General features: G+C 44.3%; 1 protein-coding gene across 5 annotated transcripts in view; it reads right to left on the reverse strand.

Moving 5' to 3' along the window:
* Positions 1-23,022, reverse strand: part of SH2B2 (SH2B adaptor protein 2) — a 505,642-nt gene that overhangs the window by 196,471 nt on the left and 286,149 nt on the right. The gene's annotated exons all lie outside the window — the stretch shown is intronic.

Here is a 23,022-nt window from a genome sequence, read left to right on the forward strand (position 1 = left end):
ACACAATTAATAATCTAGTCCTTAAATATGAGAAATAGGAGTCACCAACAAACTCACTCGCACAGACTAATCACACTCGAGACGTCCTGCAAAGGTCCCACGCTGTTTTATGTCTCCCAAATATACCATAGTGCTGATCACACATCATTACATTATCAAGGTATTCAGATATGAAACAAGTCAGATCAGGAAAGCTGTATATGACCGTGTAGAATACACATACATACATACATACATACATATGGGCCCTCCCTGAACCACAGGTAAAGCTTGAGGGCAGGTAGAACAGGAATGTGGAAGGATGCTCCCTGCCCGTCCAACGCTACCATCCAGTCTTCCGGGTCCAAGGCAGAAAGGAATTGAGGGAGCATGAGCACTTCCAATTTCTCCTTTTTCAGGAAGAAATTGAGAGGGCGTAGGTCTAGGATAGGACGAAGGCCTTCAACCTTTCTGAGCAGAGGAAATAACAACCAAGACCTACTTCTGGCATCGTCACTCTCTCTGTGGCTCTCTCGGCTAAGAGAGCAGCTACTTCCTGGCGGAGCATGGAGAGATGGTCCTCCGTCACCCTGTCGCAAGAGGGTGGCATGGGTGGAGGAGAAGTCACAAAGGGGAAGGAGTAGCCCCTTTGAACAATTTGAAAAATCCAACGGTCGGACGTTATTGATCTCCAGTGGGTAGCAGGTGAGGGCGCATACCGCCTCCCACTGGGTGCCCATGATGGTAGGAGGGCAAACTAAAGGGGTTTGGAGACTGTGGTTGCAGGGGGTGGAGGGAGGTGAACTGGGTTGACCTCTGGATGCCCAAAACATGAGGTTTGTGGGTACTGCGTCCTCGGTCAAGCAGAGGCTGAGAAGCTTGCGCACTGTGGTGGCTGGGTAGGTAAAGACGCACCTGGAAGCCCATTCCATGGCTATGAAAGCATCGAAAGGCGGACTGGGGCTGGCAATGGGCCCGGAAAAGCCTACGGACTAGGCCGTAGCTCTGCTATCCTTGAAGCGCTCCAGCATGGAATCTGCCTCGTCTCCGAAGAGACGTGTGCCATCAAAAAGCATGTCCATAAGCGATGCCTTGACATCCCTAGAAAATCCAGTCGTGGTGGCGTGAGCCCATTGACTAAGAAACTATTCTGCCTATTGAGTCGGTCATGGCCAGCGCACATCGGATTGTGTACTTGGCTGCATCACTCCCATCTGTCATAGCTTGGGAGAGTATAGCCTAGGCAACCTGCGCAACCGGATCACACAGTGCATGGAAGTAACAACCCAACAGGCATGCGGTGTTCATGGACCACAGTGCTAGGTTGGTGAAAGAAAATATTTATTTCTAAAGATATCCAGCCTCTTGGATTCACTAAGCTATGGAGTAGTAGAGAATGCGCCAGGATTTACACAGGAGGTAGAAGCTTGGACCACCAACCACTCCGGGTAAGGGAGTTGTGTGAGGAAACGGAGGTCCAGTAGGGTGGGGCAGTGGATAAACATCTTGTTCACAGGAGTCCCTGTGCAGGGTTTGGACCAAGTCCAGAGCAGGACATCCCTGAGTGCTACATTAAATAGGGTAAGTAGTTCTGAGGGGGTTACTCCCGGCTGAAGCACCTCTGTCAAGGCATTACTGAATGAAGGTAGGCTAAGGACCAAGACCTCGGCCACCCTTCTCACCTCCATAGCTAAAGAGGCTCCATCCTCCATACACACGTTAGGAGAAGAGACCATACCAGTATCTGCAGAGGTGTCCAGTCTGCTAGCATCCACCAATACCTCACACCAGTCCATGTTAGAGTCTACCGGCTGGTATTCTTCAGGGGGCAGCGACCCCTCCCAATCCTCCACTAGTCACAGCCCATAGAAATACGGCTCGGGCTCTGGCCTAGAATGCATGGCTCCAGTCGGCGCTGGAGCTGGAATTTGACAACGTGCCTCGGACTCCATGTTGGAGTCAGGGATGGGGATTGGCACAGCCAGGGGGCGCTGGGAACATCAACATTGGGACCAGTGCGGGGCAAAGTCGAGGTGGTATGACTGGTGCCAGTTCGGATCCATCCGTGGATCCAAGGGGCTCGAGTCAAGCCGGGGATGGAACAACCAGTGTAAAACCAGTGGAGGCCACTCCCAAACCCGTGGGGCCCAAATGACCGCCAGTGGAAACGGGTCACCTAAATAGGAGGTGCGTGACCTCATAGAACTCCAGATGTTGGGCGGGGGTCGCTCTGGCTTCCAGAAACTCAGGGAGGAACGGAGCCGGCCCAGGATCAACCGCGGAGCAAGGCCTTAAATTTCGATGCTCCTTCGTCTTGCCGGATGACTTCCCTTGACGGCACGAAGTCGAAGACCCCTTCAACTTCTTACTTTTCTCTCCCTTGTGGGAGAGGTCTTCGAATGCAATGAGTATCTTGGGTTCCACGACCGATCCCAGGGCCTTCTGCTAGACCGGGATTGAGACCGTTGCGGCGTTGCACGTCAAGCGGCAAGGAGCTTGAGGGCCTTGGGGTGAATGACGTGGCAGTCAATGCATGTGTTCATGTTGTAGTTGTGCTTGTGGCACCAGAGGCAAACAAGGTGCGGATCCGTCACCGATATCTATAGGTGGCAGGCGCCACATGACTTGAAGCCGGCCTTCCTCTGACATCCTGCCACACCAGGAGAAGATCTAAAAAAAAAAACCAGACAAAAAGTAAAAAAATATCCGTAAAAAAAATGACTGTGGGATAGTTCTCTTCGGATCTGCGCTGCCTGGTGCAAAAGAACCGACAACAGTGTGCAGGAGTGGCGCCTACATAGGAACCGCGCAGAGGTACTGCTCACAAAATAATTCGGAATGCAGTCTGACGCTTGGGGATAATTCTAAGGTAAGGAATCTGCGACCAGAAATCTCTCTCCGATATCTCTTGCAAGCGAGAGCGCATGCACTGACACAGATGAGACCCAAAAATGGAGATGAATAAACCCAAGGATAAGAAATGCATTTGCCAATGCTAAAGGTGTGGCAGCAGTAGTCATGTGGAAATGTTTAAGGGATGCCAGACAGTTGATAAGATTTGCAATAGATGCAAGAAAAGGGGCCATTTTGGAAGAGATTGTAAAGGGGATCAGTTGGAAAAGATGAATCTACTAGATGAAAAGAAGAATGGCAAATTGAATCCTCAAATGGTACTTAGTGTGGGAGAATGAAGATTATCAGACAATTTGCCTTCTACTATAATCAGAGTGGATGATAAGTAGAATAGTAGGATGGTGGACTCATGTGCTCCGTATTCAATATGTGGCAACAATAGGGGTTCTGGCTCCAACGCAGTAAGGCTGCGCCAATACAAGAGTCAACAAAAAAATGCCAGTACTGCACTTCAATTCAATAGTTTCTGCTAATTGAGTAACAATCCTCAATTCGGAAAGACCAATCTTTTAGTACGGTTTCTTATGAACATTTCTTTTTATTTTGGATTTAAAGATTTTTTCTATTTTTTGTTGGACCTTCTTTAAACAAAAATTATTTCACAACAAATAGAGACTTGAAAGGTATATACAAAAACATCCAATATATACAAAGACATCAAAAAATGTCACAACTCACATATAATGTATATCACTTTGCATGAAAATAAAAAGAAATGTTCATAAGAAACCGTACTAAAAGATTGGTCTTTCCGAATTGAGGATTGTTACTCAATTAGCAGAAACTATTGAATTGAAGTGCAGTACTGGCATTTTTTTGTTGACTCCCGTATTCAATATGAGCACATGAACTACTGAAGAGACTTAGCCAGAAAAGAAATTGGTTACTATGAATCTTAGCCCTGGAGTTTATACTGGGCATAGAATCAAAATTCTGGGATATGTGAGGGTATACGCTTAGATGTCAAAGGTAAGCAAGCCCGAGGGAAATTACTTATTGCTGAAAAATGTGATTCTTTTTTAGGCTGGCCTCATGAAGAGCACCTACAGATAAGATTAGATCTGAGGGCAGTTCCAAATGTGTATTCACTGTTTGAAAATGAGGCAGAACAGAAAACGGATACATATTTAATTTGTTTGAAGAAGTGTTTTATTAAAGTGTCTGATACTAATCTCTGTTGAATAAATGATTCAAATACAGAATCATACTGAAAGATTATGCCATTCCAATAAAGCAGAGGGCCAGGAATGTTCCCATCAGCTTCAGAAATAAATTGAAAGACATTTTGAAAGGATTTGTGTAATGAAGAAGTCATAGTACCGACATAATCTTTTCCAAGAGGATCTCCAGTAGTGATATTGCTTAAAACTAAAAGATAGCTCTGTCTTTGCATCAATCTGCACAGCTTAAATGAGGCTATATGGGTTGATCAGCATCCATTGCCTAATATCCATGAACTTGTTTCCACTTTGGCTGGTGCTGCTGTATTCTCAAAGTCAGATTTTGCAAGAGTGTATGTAGGAAATTGGACTATTTGGAGCGGGTGAATAATTACCTCAACTAACAATCATAACCCTTGTCAGGGTGAACCCTGCAAGTCCATAAATTATCCTGAGTTTAACATCCTGATAGCTATGGCACACAGCAGACAGGCCTTACTTACGGCAATGTGTAAAACATTTCTGCAGTACCAAAACAGTAATACAGTTGAAATGCAACATAATAAAAAATAAATAAAAAAAAGAATTTGAAAAACGGAGTAAAATGTAATAAACAAAATGACATAAATCCATAACGGGTAACCAGAGATATAAACTTTTAAAGTTTTAAGTAGGAAAAGAAGCATAAAGTATACAAAAAGCTAATGGATGGAATGCTTGATTTAATCTCAGCCACTGGTAATTACCCAGGGCCTCCCTGTAATCCATCGTTTTGCACATCATACCACATCAGTTTGGATACAGCTATACACAAATCATTCTCGACATGCTCCAATAGGAACAGTCCATCCCGAACTGACCGGACAGTTCCTCCTTAAACCGAAACACAAGCAACCCAAGACAGGCTTTCAGTCAATCAGCATTGGAATAGCGCACCACTGTCACTCCTAGGGGCATCAAGGCGCTGAGAGTGCCAGGTCTCCATCGAAAAGCCAGGTCTTTAGTTTCTTTCTGAAGTCCGCCTGGGAGGGTGATGTTTGAAGGTGGAGTGGCAGGTCGTTCTAGGTCTTGCCAGTGATGTAGGATAAGGAGTGCCACCCGCTGCTGCTGCGACGGATGCGGGGTGTGCTCGCGAGGGTGAGAGAGGAGGAGCACTAGTGTCTTGTGGGCAGATGGAAGTTGAGTCGATAGTTGATGCAGGACAGTCCTTGATCAAGTAGAGCTTTGTAGGTGGAGCCAGTGGAGGTTTCAGAGGTGAGGGGGGGGATGTGGGTCAGTTTGGAGAGGTCCAGGATGAGTCTGGCAGCAGTGTTCTGTATGGTCTGGAGTCTTCTGAGGATATGATAGGAAATTCCGGCATAGAGCGATGCCGTAGTTGAGCAAGCCTGTGTGACAGTCTTTCTGGTGTTGATTGGGATCTATCTGAAGATTCTGTGGAGAAAGCGGAGGGTGTGGAAGCAGGAGGAAGCAACTTTCATTTCATGGTCAGTTGGCTGTCGAAGATGATGCCAAGGTTGCGTGAGTGGTCTGTTGGTGCGTGGTCTGTTAGTCAGTTCTGCTGGCCAACAGCTGTGGTCCCAAATGGAGGTATTCTTCCTAAAGATCAGTACATCCGTCTTGGCGGGGTTGAGTTTGAGGCAGTTGTCTCATCCATTTAGCTATTTTGGGGATGACATTGCAGAAATTGGCTTTGGCGGGGTCCTTGGCCTTGCCCTTTTTAGGGCTCATTAGTCGGGTACAGTTTGCTTTCAGTGACACAATGGGTACTGGACACGTCATAGCCCCATCTCTGCCAATTCAGGTCAGCCTATTGTTTGCTCCTGGGAGTTATTTCACACCTGTTTACACCTATTTAAGTGCAGATTACTGGCTGGCAGAAGTGAGAAGACATTTTTTATGGGCAGAAGCGGCCATTCCAGAGGTGTGGTGGAGCTGAGTAATGCATACGAATGTAAGTTAGAGGCCAAAGTGGCTATAAAGCAAAGGTTTGATGCAAGGAGAAAGAAGGGGTTAAAGGACGGTTTCTGGGTTGGTCAATAAATATGTCTGAGACATCAAGTTGATCACTGCAAGGGTACCGGCAATTGGTCTCTACTTGTCCAAGTGGTGCAGGCGTTTTAGAGGACAGCTAAGGTTAAGGTTGGGAAAATGTGTAATCTTGGCAAGGTTGCTCCCTCCTTCATGGGGAGGGGGACATAAGTTATGTCTGCATGGAGGATGATGATGAAGGAAATGATTGTTTGGATGTGGATGAAAATAGGATTGTTGTTGGTAGTACTGATCGTGTGTACTGATGGTGTGGTTTCAAGAAGCTACTCAGAATGTGAGCGCTCGTATTGTTCAAGGTAATTCTCAGATGGGAGGAAATGGTTCCATGGGTGTTGCTCAGATCATAGATGCATACATTGCTATGGTGGTGAAGGAGGAAGTACTTAAGTTTGCTATAATAAGGCGGCGTCTGCCGCTCTCGCCGCTCGGCCGAGCGGCTTTGTTCAAAATGATGTCCCTGCCGCGATTCCTCTACGCCCTCCAGAATACTATGGACTTGGTCCCGGCACGCTATTTCCGTGAGGTGGAGGGCCTCCAGCGGCGCCTGTTCTGGGACGGGAGGCCGTGCATTGCTCTGGCTAAATTGACGCTCCCGTGGTACGATGGGGGGGTCGCCCTCCCGGACATTAAACGGTATTACTGGGCCTCCCAACTAGCTGCAATTAATCATGGCCTTTATGGGCCCGCCTTGAACCCGGCATTTGAGATGGATAAAATGCTCCTACCCGGTGGCGATTACAATTGCGCGCTCTACTCTGGCGCGCCCGACTCCCGTTTGACGGGACCGACGCGTGTTATGGTGCGTGTCTGGCACGCGGCTAATGCAGCTATGGGGTGGAAGAACCGTTTGACCCGGGCGTCACCGCTGTATGCGTCTGAGAGGTTGGGCTCCCTATGGACGTCGAAGGGCTTCGAGAAGTGGGACACGATCGGAATCAGCACGGTGGGAGATCTCTGGACGAGGGGGGGATTCAAAACTTTTGAGACGCTGCAGGCGGAGTTTCAGCTGCAGGGCAGTGAGTACTTTCGGTACCTACAAGTCCGCCATGCGCTGGGCTCCGTCTTCCCGGACGTCGCATCCATTCCGGAGTCTTCCCCCCTGGAGGACAGAGTGCTGGACGGCCATGTACCGGACAGCACGATCTCCCTCATATATAAAAAACTGATCAACGATAGATCGTGCCTGCTGACTAGTCTCCGCGAGGCCTGGGTTGCCGACGGGCTGGAGCTGGACGGCGAGGATTGGATTTCCGCGGTGGCCTCCCCGAAAGAGGTGGCCATCCCGGCTCGCCTTCGTTTCGTCCAGCTCAAGATCCTTCACCGGGTTTACGTGACGGGGCCAAGGCTTCTGCGTATGGGTTTTGCTGGTGACGGACTGTGTAAGCGTGGCTGTGGTGCGCTGGCGACTTTCATGCATATACTGTGGGAGTGCCCGAAGGTGGAGCGATTCTGGCGTGGTGTGCATGAGGTCCTGCGTGTGGTTACGCGTGTCGCGCTGCTGCCTGAAGCGAGGAGATGCTTGCTGAATGTATGGGAACCGAATGACTATTCGGTCCCGCAGACGCGGTGGGTGACTCTGGGATACATGATAGCTAAGCGTGACATTGCTCAATTGTGGGGATCCCAGAGGCCCCCTGCGGTATCGGCCTGGAAAGAGCATATGGATTGGTGTATGTTTCGTGAAAAGGTGGTGTATGTGGCGAGGGGTAAGCCTGGGGCGTGGGTGAAACTCTGGGGCCCCTGGAACGCCTACCGCGGGGGTATTTGTGAGCCACCACTGCTACCGGCTGCCTCACCTGTTCCGTCTCCCTAGACGGCCCCCCTCCCTCGGCCGCGGGCGCGCGGTCCCCCCAGTCCCTGACCTACTCCCATTCCCCTCCTCAGAGTTCTGCTGCTGGTTTGGATCCCCCACTTATGGAGCACGTGCTGTCACTTTGGATCGCGGGTTGCCTTGCGGGTGTGGTTTTTTGGTGTTGTTTTGTTTCAAGAAAAGGGAACCGTACTATGGGCTTGGAGCTGTGTGGCCTGCACCATTGATTACTCCTGTTTCACTGCTCTGCACTGCCGAGAGACTTTTACTGTATGTATGCAATATGCTTTTGTCATTCTAGCGGCCGGCCGGGTGGTTGTAGGCCCATACCTGTAACTTTTACAACCTGCAATAAACGGTTTCAAAAAAAAAAAAAAAAAAAAAAAAAAAAAGTTTGCTATAATAGAACTCGCATGAAATCCATATCAGAGGGCGCAGTTCATTCTTAGTTTTATGGAGAAAGAAGTCAGTTTTGTTACACAGAGAATATGTGGTAACAAGCTAGTACGCTTGAAAAGCAGGATTTGGAGTGTGGGGAGGAAGGATTTGATAAGGTGGTGGTTGGAGCTGGGCAGTGTTATGAATGGTTGACATTTCCCTCTCTTACCTGTAACTTGTGTTCAGTCGAAACTAATCCTGAATGTTCACTATTCCTGAGTTGTGGAGTGACTTTTCATCACAGCCCACAGAGGATACCAACTATTCTAATACCCATTAACCTATTTTGATCATAAATAAAATACATACACAACCTGAAGAAGGGTGGCTGTTTCCCACACCTGCAAATCCAGTCTTGTAGTCAAGGTTGTTTGCCTGAAGAACAAGTTACCTTCGGTAACGCTTTTTCTGGTGGATACAGTATCTGCCTGTGGATTCCTCACCTTTTGAATACCCCCTGCGCCAGCATTCAGCAGAAATTCTTCCCTAGCTCTCCCAAGTCGACGAGGACGTCATAATAGCACGGCTCCGCTCGCGACTCCGTATGACGTCATCGGAGCCATAAGAAGACCTAGTCGGTCTACTGACGTCAGTTTCACCCATTTTTTTCCGTGCCACCGAGGCAAACGGGCGAACCGGCACATTTTCACATGTATACACAGTATACTAAATATATCTACACATATGCATAACCAATATCTACACATATGCGTAACCAATAAAAGCATAGAAAAAGAGCAACATGCCAAGCATTTCCCATGATTAAAACATAAGCATGAAAAAGACATATTAAAACATTCATGTCTAACAGTTAAGGCATTTTTTTTTTTTTTGGTAGACAGTTGGTCAACGGGGAGACGGGTGGGACAGTGAGGAATCCACAGGCAGATACTGTATCCACCAGAAAAAGCATTACCGAAGGTAAGTAACTTGTTCTTCTGATGGATACTTCTGCCTGTGGATTCCTCACCTTTTGAATAGAATCCCAAAGCCGTACCTCTCCTGGAGGAGGGTGTCCACCTGACTAGACCAAAAAATCTTGCAAAACAGAACAAGCAAAATGGCTATCCCTCCTAACCTCCGAATCGAAGCAGTAATGCTTCGCAAAAGTATGGAGGGAGGCCCAAGTTGCTGCTTTACAAATATCACCAGGAACACTGCAAAGCAGAAGAAGATGACTTAGCTCTGGTAGAATGAGCTCTGATACCTTCAGGAGGGTCCTTCTTGGCCAAGGCGCAGCAAATCTTGATGCACAAGATGATCCACCTGGAGAGAGTCCTCTTGTGCACAGCCTTGCCTTTCATTCGCCCAACGTAGCCCACAAAGGGCAGATCGTCCAGTCTCAGATCTCTTGTTCCGTCCAAATAAAAGCGGACAGCTCTCTTAGGGTCCAAACGATGAAGTCTCTCCTCCTCCTTGGAAGGGTGAGGAGCAGGATAGAAGGACAGTAAGGTAACGGACTGTCCCAAATGGGAAGGTGTAACCACCTTAGGAAGGAAAGCAGCCCTGGTCCTTAGAACCAACTTATCTGCGTGAATGGAGAAGAATGGAGGTTTAGAACTAAGATCCTGAAGCTCACTTCCCTCCTAGCTGAGGTAATGGCAATCAAGAAAAAAAATCTTAAAAGAGAGAAGCCTCAACGGGCAACTATGAAGAGGCTTAAAAGGAGAACCCATTAAAAAGGTAAGAACAAGATTTAAATCCCACTGAGGCATAATGAAAGGAGTGGGAGGACACCTATTAGTAAGTCCCTTAATGAGCCTCCTAACAATGGAGGACTTAAATAAAGACGGCTGGTCCGGCAAACATAGAAAAACCGACAAAGCCGACAAATAGCCCTCAACAGTGGCCACAGCACAACCCTGCTGGGCCAAGAAAAACGAAAACTGAAGAACATCTGACAAGTGGGCCTTCAAAGGATCAATGGACCTCTCTCCACACCATTGAACAAATCTAGACCATCTGGAGGAGTAAATAGACTTAGTGGAGTGTCGCCTGGACGATAAAATAACATCCACCACATCCGGCGGGAGAGAGAAGGAACTTCGATTGCCCCGTTCAATCTACAGGCATGAAGGTGCAGGCTCTGGAGGTGGGGGTGTAGGGCCTGCCACTGCGACTGCGAGAGGAGGTCTGACCTGAGAGGGAGACGGAGCGGAGGGTGCGATGAGATGTGAAGAAGATCTGTGTACCATACCCTTCTTGTCTTGGCAACCTTCCTCGGAACCAGAGGAATCAAGGGTATGGGAGGAAACATGTAAAGGAGTTGCGAGCTCCAATCCAATTGAAACGCGTCCCCCAGTGCTCCCTGCATCGGATACTGGAGACTGTAGAACAATGGGCAGTGGGCGTTCGAGAGTGGCAAATAGGTCCAATCGAGGAAACCCCACAGGAAACCCCCACATCTCGAAGATGCGATGGACCACCTCTGGATGAAGCTGCCACTCGTGATCGGCCGAGTAACGCCGACTGAGATGGTCTGCCCGCTTATTCAGTACACCGGCTAGATGATTTGCAAACACACAAATCTGATGGCCTGAGCCCAGGACCAGAGTCGCAGAGCCTCTTGACAGGCGATACAACCCTACCCCTCCCTGTTTGTTGATGTACCACATCGCGGTAGTGTGGTCTGTCAGGACCTGAACTGACTGACCGCGAAGGGAAGGAAAGCTTTCAGTGGTAAACGTATCACCCGCAATTCCAGAAGGTTGATGTGAAGCAACCTTTCCTCTGGAGACCTTTGACCTCCAGATCCCCCAGCTGAGCGCCACACCCTAGAGTGGAGGCATCCGTGATCACTGTGGCCACCGGTGGAGAAGGCTAAAAAGGCTTTCCCTGAGACAGGTTGCCCTGCACACCCCACCAAGTCAGCTCCGCTGCAGCGTCTCGGGAGATTCTGATCTTCTCCCTGAGATCTCCAATGTGTTGATACCACTGGCTGCGGAGGCACCACTGGAGTGCCCTCATGTGCCAGCATGAATGATGACCAACAGAATGCAGGAAGCGAACAGACGAAGAACCTTCAGGACCGGAACAACCGACCCATCATGAAATAAAGGAATCATCTCCTGTATGTCGAGAATCCTCTGCGGAGGCGTGAATGCCTGACACACAGTAGCGTCCAGTATAGCCCCTATAAACGGGCTGCGCTGAGTAGGCACCAGGTGAGATTTGGGTACATTTATCGAGAAACCCAAGTTGAACAACAGTTGTGTTGTCGCTTGCAAGTGGCGTAACACCAACTCCGGAGACTCCGCTTTCAACAGCCAGTCGTCCAGATAGGGGAAGACAGGAACCCCTGACCTTCTGAGATGTGCCGCTACCACCGCCATGACCTGTGTAAAGACCCAAGGTGCGGAAGTCAGACCAAACGGAAGGTCTGCAAACTGGTAGTGTTGCGATCCCACCGTGAACCGAAGATACTTCCGATGCGACTTCAGGATGGGAAGATGAAAATACTCATCCTGCAGAACGATGGACGCCATCCAGTCTCCCTGTTGCAGCGCAAGAAGAACCTGAGTCAAGGTCAACATTTTGAACTTTTCATGCCGGAGGTAAAGATTCAAAATCCTGAGGTCCAAGATCGCCCTCAATCGACCGTCCTTTTTAGGGATCAGGAAATACCGGGAGTAGCACCCCTGACCCCTTTCCTGCTCTGGAACCACCTCTATCGCACCTTTCTGTAACAAGGTAAGAACCTCCTGCTGCAAAAGCAACAAGTGGTCCTCTGAACATCATCCCTGGCGAGGAGAGTAAGGAGGAGGAAACTCTAAACAAGGGAGGGTGTACCCATTCTCTACAAGATTTAAAACCCAACGGTCTGAAGTAATCGATTTCCAATCTTGTAGAAAGTGGGACACCCAAACCCCTACAGGACCAACGTGTTCTAAGATGGGGGATCTCGAACTTCTTTCCTGAGGCACCAACGGTGGGGGAAGGAGAGGAGGAAGACTGTTGCCTAGCGGCTCCTCTAAGACGGCCCCTATTTTTTCCCCTTTACGATTTGTACAAAGGATTCTGCTGCTGGCTCTGTTGAGGTTGCTGGCGGCCACGAAAGGAAGAAGCCCTTCCAAATCTACGATACCGCTTGTAGCCGTATCCTCTAGACTGCGTTTGAAGGCTCAGAGATCTTGCAGTCGCTCTGCTATCCTTAAAGCGTAAGGCAGAGTCCGCTTTAGTGCCAAACAGTCTCGAACCATCAAAGGGCAAATCCAACAGGGTTGCCTGAACATCAGGAGAAAATCTAGATGACCTCAGCCAAGCTTGTCTTCTTGTTGCTACAGAAGACCCCATTACACGAGCCACCGAGTCAGCCGTTTTCAAACCCGACTGTACGACTTGACGGGCCGCAGCCCGAGCATCAGAAAGAGCCTCCAGGAAATTATTCTGATCATCCGCAGGCTGCTTTGGAACTAGCTGTTTGACAGAGTCCATAAGAGCATGGCTATATCTCCCAAGTAAACAGGTAGCATTAGTGGATTTTAATGCCATACTCGCAGAAGAAAATACTTTCTTTGCCGCCTGCTCCATTTTTTTAGAATCCCTATCCCCCGGAATGGTAGGGAAGGAACCAGAAGATTGTTTTAAGCAAGAAGCCTGGACCATCAAGCTTTCAGGTGATGGATGTGATTAAAGAAAAGCAGGATCCCCAGGAGCTGGTCTGTACCTTCTCGCAATAGACCTAGAAACTGCTGGAGCAGTCAACGGTTTTTGCCAGACTTCTAAAATAGGTTCTGTCAAGGCCTCATTAAATGGGAGAAGAGGCTCAGAAACTGCAGAAGATTAAAACCTCAGTTAGAATCTTAGATTTTATCTCAGCCGAAGGTAACTGCAGATCAAGTAACTCAGCTGCTTTCCTTATTACAACATAAGGAGCAACATCCTGCGATACCCCAGTCTTTGGAGAGGAGAGTTCATACTCAGGGGAAGTATCCAATCCACTGGCCTCCTGTAAACCTTCAAACACGTCCATGACTCAACAATTTCTCCTTCCTCCTGTTCCTGTCTATATTCCTCCTCTTCAAGCAGCCTCTGCGCATCCCTTCTAGAGTGCTGCCTCAGAATCGGCATCAGCGGCGCCAGACGTGGCGCCGGCGCCAATGGAGGACCCTCAGTTTCAAACCTTGGCGTAGATCGAATCCGAGGCAGCGCCGACTCGACAGCCGAAGGAGTCCGAGGAACCGGAGTGGAAGACATCGGCGCCGCAGAATGCCAAGCCGGAGTCGTCGGCAAGAATGGCACAAGGGCCCCATGGCATACTGAAGAGGTACACCCAAATTAAAGGCCAATGGATCCACGGGGCCCGAGGGCGCACCAGTTGGATTGGAGGCCCTAGCAAACATGCCAAACATCGCATTTAAAAAATGGATGGGTCTGTTCCAGGACCAGGAAAAGGAGGATATGGATCCGTGCCTTCCTGAGCAGGTATCACCTGAGGCTGATCTGAAACTTGCGGAGCCGGTGAAGACTGCGCCCGCGCAGGTGAATCCACACGAACTGGAGACGACTCCCTGGGCGTCGGAGACTTACTGGGAGCCGGAGAACCTTTAGGTGTCGAAGAGCCCCTTGACGCTGGTGACATCGGAGCCAGTGATTGAATCAGCGTCGCCCGTGGAGAAGGAGTAGAAGATGGAGACACAAAGTCTTTCCTTCGAAGCCGCTTAGATGAAGAAGGTGACCTCGAAGACTTGTTCTTCGACGAACGGCACCGAGAACTATGCTTCTTCTTCGACTTCTTGTGCTTTCTTGATGTGTGAGAAGACGACGACTTTCAACCCCTCTTCTCCTTTTTGGCTTTGGCCATAAAGAGTTCAGCCTCACGTTCTTTAAGAGCCTTCGGATTCATCTTCCTGCAGCTTCGACACCCTTCGACGTTGTGATCATAAGATAAGCACCAAAGGCAATCATCATGGGGATCAGTGATCGACATGTGACCGCCACACTCCTGCAGGGCTTTAATCCGGATTTCTTAGAAGTAGCCATCTGAAATCTTCAAGGAAACTAAGAAAATAGAGAGTCCCTAGAAAAACCGTTACACGTCGACGGCGCGGAAAAAAGGGAACTGACGTCAGCACGCCGACGAGGTCTTCTTATGGCTCTGCTGACGTCATACGAAGTCGCGAGAGGAGCCGTGCTATTATGATGTCCTCATCGACGTGGGAGAGCTAGGAAAGAATTTCCGCGGAATGCTGGCGCAGGGGGTATTCAAAAGGTGACGAATCCACAGGCAGAAGTATCCATCAGAATATCATATACAGAAATAACGTCCAAAAGAAATATGGGCCTAAATATTGTTTACAAAAATATTGTCAGAGTGTAGATTTTCGTTACTCAATACTAACGGACAATATTTTAGTAGGCGATATTTAGGGCACAATATTTATATCAGACAATAATCAAACAAGGGTATTCCAGTACTGCACAGTCGACGGAATGCGTGTAGACCCGACATCACCTACTTGCTTTTAAACCCACTATCTTTGTCAGATAACGGACACAATATGCACACTCCAAACCATGGCAGCCCTCAAGTGTCATCTGAACATAAACAAGTAGCTCACTGTCCTGATAATGGATGGGCTTTGAGGCATGGTACGATAAAGACACAGTAAATGCAGCTGGATTATGGGTTGTCTTTCATAATAGCAAACGTGGTATGATCAAGGACACCGTGCACAAGGCTTGGTATGGTAATTCACATCTCTCAGTATGTTGCCTGCTCTCTGCCTATTCCCTTTCCCTACATGCTAACCAGGAATAACTTGGGCTACACAAAAGGTCTGGGAATAGATACAAAGACAACACACACAAAAATAATCCTACAATACTCCAAATATAAATGAAAACAGACAATACAATCATCTATCCCAATGCAATTATTAACAAGCATTGGAAATGCAATAGGTCTCGCATTTGTTGGAGCTGGAGCTATTGGTATTGTAAATGGCAATGTTTTGTACTTTGAAAAAGGTCTTGTGTTTGTTGGAGCTATTCACATTGTAAATGGCAATGTTTTTTATTTATCCTTAGGGTTCTATATAGCACGAACTTAACAGCCTCTGTTGTGAATTTCGATTCATCAAAGTTTTGTGAGCCCTGAAATTTGCACAAGTAAAGTGCTAACAGTATAAATATGGGCACTGTTTAATAAACGAAGCCACTGCAATACAAGAGCAAAGATGACCGAGTGACTGCTTCTGGGTTTACGGAGTTGCTTGCACTCACTGCCCGTTAAAGCTAGCTAGCCCGCTACTATGAGTTTATCAAACTTAATGCTATGTTTTCTTATGTTATGTTATGTTATGCTATGCTATGTTTTGTGTATGCTATGCTATGTTTTGTGTATGCTATGCTATGCTTTGTTTTGTTATGCTATGCTTTGTTTTGTTATGCTATGCTATGTTTTGTTATGCTAGGTTTTGTTTTGTTATGCTATGTTTTGTTGTGTTTTGCTATGCTATGTTTTGTTAGGCTATGCTATGCTATGTTTTGTTATGCTATGCTATGCTATGCTTTGTTATGCTATGTTATGCTATGTTTTGTTTAGCTATGCTGTTTTGTTATGCTATGCTATGTTTTGTTGTGTTTTGTTATGCTATGTTTTGTTATGCTATGCGTCGTTATGCTATGTTTTGTTATGCTATGCTATGTTTGGTTTTGTTTAGTTATGCTATGTTTTGTTTAGTTATGCTATGCTACGTTTTGTTGTGTTTTGTTATGCTATGCTTTGTTACGCTATGTTTTGTTTTGTTATTTTTTGTTATGCTATGCTAGGTTGTGTTTTGTTATGCTATGCTATGTTTTGTGATGCTATGCTATGTTTTGTTGTGTTTTGTTATGCTATGCTTTGTTTTGTTATACTATGTTTTGTTTTGCTATGCTATGTTTTGTTGTGTTTTGTTATGCTATGCTTTGTTATGCTATGCTGTGATTTGTTGTGTTGTGTTAAGCTATGCTATGTTGTGTTTTGCTATGCTATGTTTTGTTATGCTATGTTTTGTTATGCTATGCTTTGTTTTGTTATACTATGTTTTGTTTTGCTATGCTATGTTTTGTTGTGTTTTGTTATGCTATGCTTTGTTATGCTATGCTGTGATTTGTTGTGTTGTGTTAAGCTATGCTATGTTGTGTTTTGCTATGCTATGTTTTGTTATGCTATGTTTTGTTATGCGATGCTTTTTTATGCTATGTTTTAATATGCTATGCTATTCCATGTTTTTATGCTATGCTATGTTTTGTTTAGTTATGCTATGCTGTTTTGTTGTTTTTTGTTATGCTATGGTTTGTTTTGTTATGCTATGTTTTGTTTTGCTATGCTATGTTTTGTTATGCTATGCTATGTTTTGTTATGCTGTGCTGTGATTTGTTGTGTTGTCTTATGCTATGCTAAGTTTTGTTGTGTTTTGCTATGCTATGTTTTGTTATGCTATACTATGCTTTTTTATGCTATTCTATGTTTTGTTATGCTATGCTTTGTTATGCTATGCTTTGTTATGCTATGCTATGTTTTGTTTTGATATTTTTTGTTATGCTATGCTATTTTTGTTGTGTTTTTTATGCTATACTATTTTTTGTTATGCTATGCTATGCTATGTTTTGTTGTGTTTTGCTATGCTAGGCTTTGTTTTGTTATGCTATGCTATGTTTTGTGATTCTATGCTATGTTTTGTTGTGTTTTGTTATACTATGCTTTGTTTTGTTATACTATGCTTTGTTATGCTATGCTTTGTTATGCTATGTTTTGATATGCTATTCTATGTTTTTTTATGCTATGCTGTGTTTTATTTAGTTATGCTATGCTATGTTTTGTTGTGTTTTGTTGTTTTTTGTTATGCTATGCTTTGTTGTGCTGTGCTATGTTTTGTTATGCCATTTTCTGTTATGCTATGCTGTTTTGTTGTGTTTTGTTATGCTATGCTATTTTGTGTTTAGTTATGCTACGTTTTGTTTTATGTTATGCTATGTTTTTTTATGCTATATTGTTATGCTATGCTATGTTGTGTTTTGTTATGCTATGCTATGTTTTGTTATGCTATTCTGTTTTGTTGTGTTATGCTATGCTTTGTTTTGTTATGCTATTTTTTGGTATGCTATGCTATGTTTTGTGATGCTATACTAGGTTTTGTTATGCTATGTTTTGTTTTGCTATGCTATGCTTTGTTATGCTATGCGTTATGTTGTTTTGTTATGCTATGTTTTATGCTATGCTATGTTTTGTTTAGTTATGCTGTTTTGTTGTAGTTTGTTATGCTATGTTGTGTTTTGTTTTGCTATGCTATGCTTTGTTATGCTATGCTATGTTTTGTTTTGCCATTTTTTGTTATGCAATGCTGTTTTGTTCTGTTATGCTATGCTATTTTGTGTTTAGTTATGCTACGTTTTGTTATGTTATGCTATGTTTTGTTATGCTATATTTTGTTATGCTATGCTATGTTGTGTTTTGTTTTTGTTATGCTATGTTTTGTTATGCTATGCTATGTTTTGTTATGCTATGCTATGCTTGGTTATGCTACGCTACGTTTTGTGTTTTGTTATGCAAAGCTTTGCTTTGCCATGTTTTGTTATGCTATGTGTTGTTTTGCTATGCTATGCTTTGTTATGTTATGTTTTGTTATGCTATGTTTCATGCTATGCTATGTTTTGTTTAGTTATGCTATGCTATGTTTTGTTGTAGTTTGTTATGCTATGTTTTGTTATGCTATGTTATGTTTTGTTTTGTTTTGCTATGCTATGCTTTGTTATGCTATGCTTTGCCATTTTTTGTAATACAATGCTGTTTTGTTCTGTTATGCTATGCTATTTTGTGTTTAGTTATGCTACGTTTTGTTATGTTATATTTTGTTATGCTATGCTATGTTGTGTTTTGTTATGCTATGCTATGTTTTATGCTATGCTGTTTTGTTGTGTTTTGTTATGCTATGCTTTGTTTTGTTATGCTATGTTTTGTTATGCTATGTTTTGTGATGCTATGCTATGTTTTGTTATGCTACGCTACGTTTTGTGTTTTGTTATGCAATGCTTTGCTTTGCTATGTTTTGTTATGCTATGTGTTGTTGAGTTTTGTTATGCTATGCTATTTTTTCTTATGCTATGCTATGTTTTGTTATGCTATGCTATGTTTTGTTATGCTATGCTATGCTTTGTTTTGTTATGCTATGCTTTGTTATGCTATGTTTTGTTGTGTTTTTTTATGCTATACTGTTTTGTTATGCTATGCTATGTTTTGTTGTGTTTTGCTATGCTAGGCTTTGTTTTGTTATGCTATGCTATGTTTTCTATTCTATGCGGAATTTGTTAAGCGCACGGACACCCAGGGGTTTCATGGCGCTGAAGAAAACAGAAGAGAGATGGATAGTGAAGGGTCAGAAGGTATGGTGTTCTAACCGTACGCTTGTTTGAATAGCCAGGTCTTCAATGCTCGCCTGAATTCTGTCAGCTTGGAGCAGCTCCGGATAGACAAGGGCAGAGAGTTCCAGGTTTTTGGGGCGAGGTATGCGAAACTGGATCCGCCGAGTCGTTTCTTTTTAAATGTCGGCACCGTGAGAAGGGATAGATGGGCATACCGAAGCTCGCGAGTCGGGACGTGTTTGTTGATGAGTTGGTTAATGAACCTAGGGCTTTTTCCGTGAAAAGCCTTGAGAATTAAGCAGCCTGTCTTAAAGGTGATCCGATGGGTGATGGGGAGCCAGTGGAGGGAGGCTAGCAAAGGTTTGGCTGACTTCCTGCGATTGCTCTTGAAAATTAATCTGGCTGCTTGATTTTGCACAATCTGCAGGCGTCTAGAGATGGTGAGGGGGAGGCCGAGGTAAATAGAATTAGAGAAATCTAATCGCGAGAGGACTAGTGCGAGTACTGCCTGAGTGAGAGCAGAGTGGGATAGCAAATGAGCAATTTTTTTAATCTTTCTTAGTTGGAAGAAGCAAGAGGAGATCACTGTTCCGACCTGGGTCTTCAGAGAGAGATCGGCGCTAAGAGTGACCCCGAGGCTTTTCGCTGACTGGGAGGGGGATGGGGGTGTGCCCATTGAGGGTGGCCAGAAGTGGGGCCCCCAGCTGAGTGCACTGTCGCTAGGGAGTACTAACTCAGTCTTTCCTGGGTTTAGTTTAAGGTGGTTCCGATCCATCCAGCTCTGGATATGCAGCATGGTCTTTTGGAATTCCTCGATGGAGTCCGGGGAGTTGAGGGGGAATACCAACTGCACATCGTCAGCATAGTTAAAAATAATTACTTTTCTGTTTTTCAGGGAGTGCAGAAGGGGTTTGATATAAAGATTAAAGAGTAGGGGAGACAATGAGGAGCCCTGTGGAACACCGCAAGTGGTTGGGAGGGTGGGAGCTGTGAAGTTCTCCAGCTTTACTGCCTGAGACCTATCTGTCAGAAAGGACTTAATCCAAGAGAGAGCCGCGCCACTGAGGCCGGCTTGTTCGACACGGTGTAATAGTATAGTATGGTCCACCGTGTCGAACGCGGCTGATAAATCGAGTAGTACGAGGGCCTGATGAATACCATTGTCGGCGTTGGTCCTTAGGGTGTTCTGCACGGCGAGGATCACCGCCTCGGTGGAGTGTGCCTGGCGGAATCCCGCTTGGTTGGGTTCGAGATAGTCTGACGTTTCGATAAAGTTGGATAAGTAGCTGGTTACATAGGCTTCCAGTAGTTTTGCACAGTAAGGGAGAAGGGAGATGGGGCGATAGTTAGAGAGGTTGGAGGGATCGGCACCTGGTTTTTTGATAAGAGGAACCAGGGTGGCATTTTTGAAGGAATCGGGTACTATTCCTTGTGAAAGGGAGGTGTTCAGGATAGGGAGTATGCTCTGAGGGAGTATGGTATAGACCTCTTTCAAAATATGCGGGGGGCAGGGGTCGTTGGGTGAGCCTGATTTTACTCGGTTCATTAGTTCCAATAGTTTAGGTGGGTCAATGGGGGGGATGTCTTGCAGGATGTTGGGGTTTCTACAGATGTCCGACTCGTCAGCAGCAGGGTGGTTGGTTTGAATGCTGTTTTTTATGTTGTCGATCTTCTCCTTAAAGAAGTCGTTAAGTTGGTTACACAGCATTTGAGATGCAGGTTTGGAGGGGGCGGTTCTGGCGTCATTGCAAAGATCGTTAATCACTCTGAAGATTTCCCGTGATTTGTTTTTGGCGTTGGAAATTTTATCTGAAAAGAAAGTGGCTTTAGCAGATAAGATGGAGTCCTTGTAATTTTTGCGGGTTATCTTATAGAGTGCTCTGTTTGTGGCGTGGTAGCTATGTCTCCACTTCCTTTCGAGTTGGCGGAGTTCTAGTTTCTGCTCTTTCAATTCAGCGGAGAACCATTTGTGGGCGTCCATGCGACGGGCGCGAGAGAACTTGGTAAGGGGAGCATGTTCATTACATGCAGAGAGGAGCCACTCAGAGTGCGCTTTATCCGTCAGATTGATGTCTGGTCCCTGGGTGGAGATGGAGTTGGTCAGGGTGGAGATGTTATGTTTTGTGATGCTATGCTATGTTTTGTTATGCTATACTATGTTATGTTATGCTATACTATGTTATGTTTTGTTATGCTATGTTATCGTTTGTTATGTTATGTTAGGCGAGGCTATGTTTATTTATGTTATGTTCTGTTTTGTTAAATTATGGTATGCTATGCAATGGTTGTGTTTTGCTATGCTAGGCTTTGTTTTGTTATGCTATGTTTTGTGATGCTATGCTATGTTTTGTTATGTTTTGTTATGCTATGCTTTGTTTTGTTATGCTATACTATGTTATGTTATGCTATACTATGTTATGTTTTGTTATGCTATGTTATGATTTGTTATGTTATGTTAGGCGAGGCTATGTTTTGTTATGTTATGTTATGTTATGTTATGTTAAGTTATGGTATGCAACGCTAGGCTATGTTCTATTATGTTATGTAATGGTATGTTATGTTAGGCTATGTTCTATTAGGTTATGCTGTTATTTTATGTTAGGCTAGGCTATGTTTTGTTATGTTATGCTATGTTATGGTGTATTAAACTACTGTGGATTTTATAACATCCAAAAGCTGATGAATGGAGCGGGCTTGCACGTCTTTGGGCTTGTGCGCGCTCCCCTCCCTCCCCCACCACAGTACTTTGCATTTTGCCCTGTGTCTGTGTTTAGTTATGCTACGTTTTGTTGTGTTTTGTTATGTAATGCTATGTTTTGTTATGCTATATTTTGTTATGCTATGCTATGTTTTATGCTATGCTGTTTTGTTTTGTTATGCTTAGTTTTGTTATGCTATGTTTTGTTATGCTATGTTTTGTTATGCTATGCTATGTTTTGTTATGCTATGCTACGTTTTGTTATGCTATGCTACGTTTTGTTATGCTATGCTACGTTTTGTTGTGTTTTGGTATGCAATGTTTTGCTATGCTATATATTGTTTTGTTATGCTATGCTGTTTTGTTGTGTTTTGTTATGCTATGCTATTTTGTGTTTAGTTATGCTACGTTTTGTTTTGTTATGTTATGCTATGTTTTGTTATGCTATATTTTGTTATGCTATGCTATGTTGTGTTGTGTTATGCTATGCTATATTTTGTTATGCTATGCTGTTTTGTTGTGTTTTGTTATGCTATGCTTTGTTTTGTTATGCTATTTTTTGTGATGCTATGCTATGTTTTGTTGTGTTTTGTTATGCTATGTTTTGTTTTGCTATGCTATGCGTTGTTATGTTTTGTTTTGTTATGCTATGCTATGTTTTGTTTAGTTATGCTATGCTGTTTTGTTGTATTTTGTTATGCTATGTTTTGTTATGCCATGTTATGTTTTGTTTTGGTATGCTATGTTATGCCATTTTTTGTTATGCAATGCTGTTTTGTTATGCTATGCTATTTTGTGTTTAGTTATGCTACGTTTTGTTGTGTTTTGATATGTTATGCTGTTTTGTTATGCTATATTTTGTTATGCTATGCTGTTTTATTGTGTTTTGTTATGCTATGCTTTGCTTTGTTTTGCTACGTTTTGTTATGTTATGCTATGTTTTGTTATGCTATATTTTGTTATGCTATGCTGTGTTTTGTTATGCTATGTTTTGTTATGCTATGCTGCTTTGTTGTGTTTTGTTATGCTATGCTATGTTTTGTTGTGTTTTGTTATGCTATGTTTTGTTTTGCTATGCTATGCTATGTTTTGTTATGCTATGCGTTATGTTATGTTTTGTTATGCTATGTTTTATGCTATGCTATGTTTTGTTTAGTTATGCTATGCTATGCTTTGTTGTATTTTGTTATGCTATGTTTTGTTATGCTATGTTATGTTTTGTTTTGGTATGCTATGCTATGTTATGCCATTTTTTGTTATGCAATGCTGTTTTGTTATGCTATGCTATTTTGTGTTTAGTTATGCTACGTTTTGTTGTGTTTTGTTATGTTATGCTATGTTTTGTTATGCTATATTTTGTTATGCTATGCTAAATTTATGCTATGCTGTTTTGTTGTGTTTTGTTATGCTATGCTTTGTTTTGTTATGCTATGTTTTGTTAGGCTATGTTTTGTTATGCTATGTTTTGTGATGCTATGCTATGTTTTGTTGTGTTTTGTTATGCTATGTTTTGTTTTGCTATGCTATGCTATGTTTTGTTATGCTATGTTTTGTTATGCTATGCTATGTTTTGTTATGCTATGTTTTGTTATGCTATGCTATGCTTTGTTTTGTTATGCTTTGTTATG

This window comes from Triturus cristatus, chromosome 3_2 (assembly GCF_964204655.1).
Source record: "Triturus cristatus chromosome 3_2, aTriCri1.1, whole genome shotgun sequence".
Classification (NCBI taxonomy): Eukaryota; Metazoa; Chordata; class Amphibia; order Caudata; family Salamandridae; genus Triturus; species Triturus cristatus.